The sequence below is a fragment of the Oryctolagus cuniculus genome, chromosome 7, assembly GCF_964237555.1.
Source record: "Oryctolagus cuniculus chromosome 7, mOryCun1.1, whole genome shotgun sequence".
NCBI classification, from domain to species: Eukaryota; Metazoa; Chordata; class Mammalia; order Lagomorpha; family Leporidae; genus Oryctolagus; species Oryctolagus cuniculus.
In genome coordinates, this window is record NC_091438.1 from 77880286 (window position 1) to 77888245 (window position 7960).

Here is a 7960-nt window from a genome sequence, read left to right on the forward strand (position 1 = left end):
TGTATATAATATATATAATACTTATCAACATTTATAAAGTATCATGTTACTTTCAAATGTTTTTCTTTGTGATCAGTTTTTGCTTTGCGTGAGTTTGTAGTTTTACACTAAAGGGCAGCAAATAGAGTGAACTGCTTTACAGTTGGATCTACTTTATAGATGTATCCACTGGAGAAAATTCTTTCATACTTCAAGCCTGTATTTTTAATCTAGGGAAAAAATACCCAAAGAAAGAATAAACTTTGTTTATTTCTAAAAATACATCTAAAGCAAAAAAAATACATCTAAAGCTATGATTTTTTTTTTTTTTATTTGAGAGGTAGAGAAAAGAGGAGTGGAGCAGAGAGCAGGCTCCCATCCATCCACTGGTTCGCTCCCCAAATGCCCAAAATGCCCAGAACAAAGGGGAGCTGAAACTGGGAAGCAGGCCGGCGCCGCGGCTCACTAGGCTAATCCTCCGCCTAGCGGCGCCGGCACACCGGGTTCTAGTCCCGGTCGGGGCGCCGGATTCTGTCCCGGTTGCCCCTCTTCCAGGCCAGCTCTCTGCTGTGGCCAGGGAGTGCAGTGGAGGATGGCCCAGGTGCTTGGGCCCTGCACCCCATGGGAGACCAGGAAAAGCACCTGGCTCCTGGCTCCTGCCATCGGATCAGCGCGGTGCGCCGGCCGCAGCGCGCCGGCCGCGGCGGCCATTGGAGGGTGAACCAACGGCAAAGGAAGACCTTTCTCTCTGTCTCTCTCTCTCACTGTCCACTCTGCCTGTCAAAAAAAAAAAAAAAGAAAAGAAAAGAAAAAAAGAAACTGGGAAGCAGAAATTCAATCCAGCCTTCCCATTAGGGTTACAGAACTCAATCACTTGGCCCATCAGGCTGCCTCCCCGGGTCTACCTTAGCTGAAAGCTAGAGTCAGGGGCCAGAGCTGGGAATCAAACCCAAATACTCTAAAGTGGTACACGGATATTGTAACCATTGTCTTGATCACTAAGCTAACTCCTTCCCGTAAAACTACAGCTTTTAGTGGGACTGAAAGTCACCAAAAATATAAAAGGCAATTATAATTGAGCATGCCAGGTTGTTCTGTTGATAGGTTAGTGATGTTTGTGTGATTGACAAGATAAAGACAGGGGCCGTAGCTGTGGTGTAGCTGGTGATGCTGCTGCCTGTGTTTTTCCTCTAACAGAAAGAAAAATTCCATTACTCAGATCCTTGTGTGCGCCAAAGCGGTGTCCATTTCAAATGTCAACAGCAGCACAAACCCTAAAACTCTTCATGGCATTCAGACACAATTGCCTTTTGTCTTGAGGACCCAGCACAAGAAAGGCAGAGTGGCCTTTGCCTGGGGCCTGGAGGGTTTTGATTACCAGGGCTGGTGCTTAGAGTTTCTAGTGAGAGCTGAGGGCCAAGTCCTCAGTGAAAGGAGCGTCTGTGGTCATAACACTGTTTCTGTTTTGAATGCATTCTTTAATGCAGTGACTTTTCTGTGTGTTTGTGATATGCAGGGTTTCATAAAAGTCCAAGGCCAGAGCAAGCTTCCCTTTTGCCTGGCTTAAAGGGAGTACTTCTGGCAACTCCACATTCCCCAGAGACAACAGTCCCCGAAATGCCTGCCCTGCTTCCAGCTCCACTGCTGTGCTGGACTTGCCCCTGCTTCCGCTGATCTGTGGTTGATCCCAATGACTTGGGCTCGACTGCGGGGAGAAGTTGTGTGCAGAAAACAAAGGGAGCTTTGGGCTTCTATATATTAAAAATAACAAGCATTTACTGAGAACTTGGTATGTGCCAGGGTCGATGCTAAGCATTTATTACATTATCTCATTTAATCCTTTAAACTAGTCTAGAAGATAATATCATTTTCCTCGTTGTACAGTTGAAGAAATGCACGCCACAGCCTATCACAGTGGGACACAGGCAGTATTCAGCATAGTTTCCAGTTCTGAGACTGCCTTAAAACTGTGCTAAAAGAAGGAACTGGTACTCTGAAAATTTTCAAATGTGTGTATTTGACTTTGAACATGTTTTTGTTTGACTGAATTGTGAACATTCTTTGGCTTGACCAGTTACAACTAGCTTTGTTTAAAAATGAAGAAAGGGTGAGCATTTAGCTTGTGTTTAAGATGCCCAGGTGCCACCTTGGAGTACCTGGGCTTGATCCCCAGCTCTGGCTCCTGACTCCAGCTTCCTGCTAGTGCGGACCCTGGGGAACAACAACGATGGCTCAAGTAGCTGGGTTCCCACCACGTGGCCCAGCACAGCCCTTGTCCTAACCTGGTCCAGCCCTACCCATTGCTGGTATTTGGAGATATTCATTCTTTGTCTCTTTCTCTTTTACATTAATTACTTCATTTTAAAAATGAAGAAGAAACTACAACTAGTAAACGGTTATTTTCTAGATCATCATGTGTCGCTGCCCCTCTTCGTGGGGGGACGACACTAAACCCTGCCTAGGTTTTATATCCGAGTCACGGCACCATTATGTCGCTCCCCGTCTTCGTGGAGGAACGACACAGGACCCTGCGCTGTTCTTTCGTCTGCTCGGCCCTTCCCGGGTTTGCTGCTGGTTCTTCCCGGGTTGGCTACTGTCCCTTCCACCTCCGTGGAAGGGCAGTTCCCCCTGGCCGCATTCCCCACTTCCGCAGGGGAGCGGCACACCGCCGGCCGGCTCTCTCGGGGGCTGCATAGGTGTTCCCCTTAGATGTTCCTCTTAGATGTTCCTCGTGCATGTTCTCTCTCTCCTCCTTTATAGTCCTCCTCCGCCAATCCCAACTCTGCTACCCACACGCCGAGTACGCTGCTCTCCTCCAATCAGGAGCAGGTCCCACAGTTTATTGGTTGAACTGGAGGCAGCTGTGTAGAAGCTGTTTTCTCCTCTCCCAGCGCCATATTGTGGGAGAGCAGATGCATAGAATAAGTCTTAATTCCAGTAACTTAGTCTAGTCCGAGTTGCTCCCCACAATCATGCTGAGCCTGAAGCATTATAATCCTTCAGAAAATGAAGATGTACAAAACTCTGTTCACTCAAAGCCCATATTACTAGAAATAGGAGGAGTTCACAAGGCAGTTCTTAGGACAAATCTGGACAGTTAAACACCAATCTATCATATGGTTACTTAAAACTGTATGTGAAAGCTAAAACATTTAAATGATTTTGTAATACTTAGATGGTTCCCTAGAGGCCAGGTTTAGCAAGTCATTAAGAAAAGTCTGAGGTTTGCTATACTTTAGAGGCTAATGTTGCTTTAAGGATGGTTGTCATCACACTACTTGCCTGAAAAACCTCTTATCGCCACTAGATTGAGAAAGGGCAGAAATAAGGAGAAAGAAGCAGCTGGGCAGGAATGTGTTCCATGATGGGAATCCTACTGGGAAGTAAATTTCTGTGTCTACATTTTTCCTGTAATTATCCAAAGTAGCTACAGCCTTTTTTTTTTTATTATTTGATTAGTTTTTAACAAATTCAATGCACTTTGCAGGTACAATTCTAGAAATATAATGATATTCCCTTCTTCCCTTCCTCCCCGCCCCTCCCTTCCTGCTCTATTTTTGCCAATTCTTTCAGGCTTAAAACATGGCTGGGGTGGGCATTGTGGCACAGTGAATTAAGCCTCCTCTTGGGACACCTGCATTCCATAACAGTGAGCCAGTTCTAGTCCCACATTCTACTCTGTGCTTAGAATCTGGATTCCTGCTAATGTACTTGGAAGGCAGTGGATGATGGCTCACCTTGGAGTCCTACCACCCACATGGGAGATGCAGATGGAGTTCCTAGCTCCAGTCTGCTGTTGTGGGCATTTGACAAATGAATCAGCAGATGGAAGATCTCTCTCTCTCTCTCTCTCACTCTCTCTCTCTCTCTCTTTTTCTCTAGCTCTGACTTTCAAATAAATAAATAAATATTTAAAAATAATCCATCACTATTATATTCCCAGCATGCAGAACAGAGTTTGGTGTGAAATGACTATTACGGCAAGCACACTATCTCTGATCATTTATTCTGCATATTCCATTTATCAATTTGTAACAATCTACCCCCAAATACAGAGGCTTTTAGAATGAAAATGTATTCATTTATTTTGCACAGGAATCAGCAACTTGGCAGGACTCGCTTTGCAAGTGTACCTCTCCCCCATTCAGTGTCAGCTGAAGCAGCTCAGCTGGGTCAACAGGCCCCACATTCAAGATGGCTCATTCCCATGGCTGGCAAGTGGGAGCTTGCTCTTGGTTAGGAGCATGGTTCCTTCTGCATAGGCCTGCCTATGATTTCCAGGCTTCCTAAAAGAATGAATGGCTAGGTTCCAAGATGGAGTTTCTCAGAGAACAATGTAGAAGTGCCTGGCATACAATGACTTCCACAGTACTGTGTTGGTTCAGGTCATCAAAAAGACCCACTCAAGAGAGGACAGACAAGGATTTTACTTCCCAATGGGAGCAGTTGGATGGTTCTAGAAGGGCAGGCAGAATGGGTTTATTGTAGCCCTCTTTGAGAAATATAATCTGCTGAGCTAATTAATTATTGACAAACTGTAAAATAATGTTAATAAAATACATCAGTATGTATGCAACTATGTTACCTAATAAATTAGGCTCATGTTAGAAGGTTGTGCTTAAAGAGCAGGTGGCTAGCCTAGTGGCTAACATGCTTGCCCCACATCACAGTGTTTGATTTTGATTCCCAGCTCTAGCCCCTGATTTCAGCGTCCTGCCGGTGAAGACCCCTGGAGGCAGCAGGTGATGAGTCAGATAGTCGGGTTTCTGTCACCCACATGACGGACCTGGGTTGAGTTACTGGCCATAGCCCTCACCCAGCCCCAGCCATTGTGGGCATTTTAGGAGTGAACCAGCAGGTGGCAGCGCTCTCTCTCTCTCTCTCTCTCTCGCTCTCACTCTTTGTCTCTCTCTCTCCTTCAAATAGATTAAAAAAATTTTTTTTAAGTTATGCCTACGGGATCTCAGGGGAAAAAATCCAGTTTCTCTCTGTACTTTACTTCTGTTACTGGTTCCTTTGGTTCTTCTCCAGCATCTGTAAAAACTGCTTCAAAAGAGATGTCAGGCATTTGGTAAAGCACATAGGACACCTGTATCCCATACAGGAGTGTTCACGTCCTGACCGTACATAACATTTCAGCTTCCTGCTAATGTGCATCCCGTGAGGCAGCAGGTGATGGCTCAAGCACTTGGATCCCTGCCACCCACGTGAGAGGCCTGGACTGAGTTTCAGGCTCTTGGCTTGAGCCTGGCTCAACCCTGGCTCTAGTGGGTACTTAGGGAGTGAACCAGCAGATCGAAGATCTTTCTTTGTCTCTCCATTTATCTCTCTCCCTTTTAAGTAAGTAAAAATAAATTTTTGTAAGAAAGAACTTCAACCAGGACAGAATTTTTTTCTTTCCTTTACTGTTCAACAACTATAGGGGCCAGTGCTGTGGCATAGCAGGTAAAGCCGCTGCCTGTAGTGCTGGCATCCCATATAGGCGCTGGTTCAAGTCCCAGCTGCTGCTCTTCTGATCCAGCTCTCTGCTATGGCCTGGGAAAGCAGTAGAAGATGGCCCAAGTCCTTGGGCCCCAGCTCCTGTGTGGGAGACCTGGAAGAAGCTCCTGGCTCCTGGCTCCAGTTCGGCCCAGATCCAGCGGTTGCAGCCATTTGGGGAGTGAACAAGCAAACGAAGACCTCTCTCTCTCTCTGCCTCTGCCTCTCTGTAACTTTGCCTTTCAAACCAATATGTAAATCTTAAAACAATTATGTTAAATAAAATTGAAAATATCAATAAAAGTATTCTGGTCACATATCCCAAATATTCTAATTCTTTTGCAAATATTTCTCTTTCTCTAAAGTTAGATAAACATAGGTTAAACTCCTGACCTTGGCAAATACTACTTGACTAACTTTTGTAAATTACTGTTTATACTTATCAGTTTTTATTGGCTTGTTGGTCTTTTCCTCGATTGATTTGTAAGTGTTCTTTATGTATCGGGAGCACTAATATTTCTCCTGAGCTGTTGCTGCTCACCTTCTCACTGATTTTTTTTAAATATATTTCTTTCTTTCTTTCTTTCTTTCTTTCTTTCTTTCTTTCTTTCTTTCTTTCTTTCTTTCTTTCTTTTTTTGACAGGCAGAGTGGACAGTGAGAGAGAGAGAGAGACAGAGAGAGAAAGGTCTTCCTTTTCCGTTGATTCACCCTCCAATGGCCGCTGCGGCCGGCACACTGCGCTGATCCGATGGCAGGAGCCAGGTGCTTCCTCCTGGTCTCCCATGGGGTACAGGGCCCAAGCACTTGGGCCATCCTCCACTGCACTCCCTGGCCACAGCAGAGAGCTGGCCTGGAAGAGGGGCAACCGGGACAGAATCCGGCGCCCCGACCAGCACTAGAACCTTGGGTGCTGGCGCCGCAGGCGGAGGATTGGCCTATTGAGCTGCGGCGCCAGCCTAAATATATTTTAATATAAATATTTTTAATTTATTTGAAAGAGTTACACAAAGAGAGGAGAGGCCTCTCACTCCCCAGTTGGCGGCAATGGCCGGAGCTGCGCTGATCCAAAGCCAGGAGCCAGGAGCTTCTTCCGGGTCTCCCACGTGGGTGCAGGGCCCAAGCACTTGGGCCATTCTCCACTGCTTTCCTAGGCCATAGCAGAGAGCTGGATCGGAAGTGGAGCAGCCAAATCTAAAACCGGTGCCCATATTGGATGCTGGCGCTTCAGGGCAGGGCGTTAACCCGCTGCGCCACAGCACCAGCCCCCTCACTTGTATTTGAAGTATTCCCACAAATACAAGTTTACAGTTGATGCTGGGTAGTTCGGCTTTATTTGCAGTACCACTACACACCAGAAGGAGGCGTGCTGCCAGAAAGCTGTCCTAAGATGACACTGTATTTCTTTTCAAGATTTATTTATTTATTTGTTTGAAAGGCAGAGTTACAGAGAGGCAGAGGCAGAGAGAGGTCTTCCATCCGCTGGTTCACTCCCCAAATGGCCGCAACAGCCAGAGCTGGGCCAATCCTAAGCCAAGAGCCTGGACCTTCTTCCAGGTCTCCCATGCAGGTGCAGGGGCCCAAGCAGTTGGGCCATCTTCTACTGCTTTTCCCAGGCCAGAGTAGAGAGCTGGATCGGAAGTGGAGCAGCTGGGACTCGAGTTGGCACCCATATGGGATGCCAGCACTGCAGGTGGTGGCTTTACCTGCTATGCCACAGTGCCAGCCCCAATGGCACCGTATTTCTAGAGACCAAAGGAAAACAGAGAAATGAACAGATGACCTACTCCTCTCCAACTACATACTCCTGAAGAAGGTGCAACTACTGGCTACTGGCTCGGAAATTGGGAAGGGGAGGAAGATACAGGTGAAAATCTGAGAGAAGCTTGCTGAGCTTCCTCTGTTTATTTCCAAATAAGTAAAAATGTGTGTGTGTGCACAGGTGTGTCTTTTAAGTGCTTTGGCGGGCACAGGGCATGCTCAGGAAGTGAAGGTGGTTGGTGACAGAGTCAGCAGATGTCAGTAAGTGATTTCACATGTCAAAGTATTGTCCTAAAGCCAGGGAGTAAACACAGGACTTTATGGATTTTGCATAAATCATATTCATGTATGCTTCTGAGTTTGGCCCAAAAATATAGAACACTTGATGTGGGTATCACAGTAGTTTCTGCCATTTTATCTTCTATAAAGGATAGCACAAGGGCAGGCGCTGTGGTCATTGTGGTGAAATGGGGAGTGAACCAGTGGATAGAAGACCTCTCTTTCTCTTTCTCTCTCTCTCTCTCTCTCTCTCTCTCTCTCTCTCTCTCTGCCTCTTTGCCTCTCTCTGTGTAACTCTGACTTTCAACTAAATAAATAAATCTTAAAAAAAAAGCACAAAGGGATGCTCTCCCTTCAGCTATGAATTGATTGCACCTATTAGCCCTACTGCCTCCTCATTTTCGTCCCTCTGTTTGACCTCATAAAACCTGCTGCCAGTCCTTGAATTGAGGCAAAGGTCAGCTC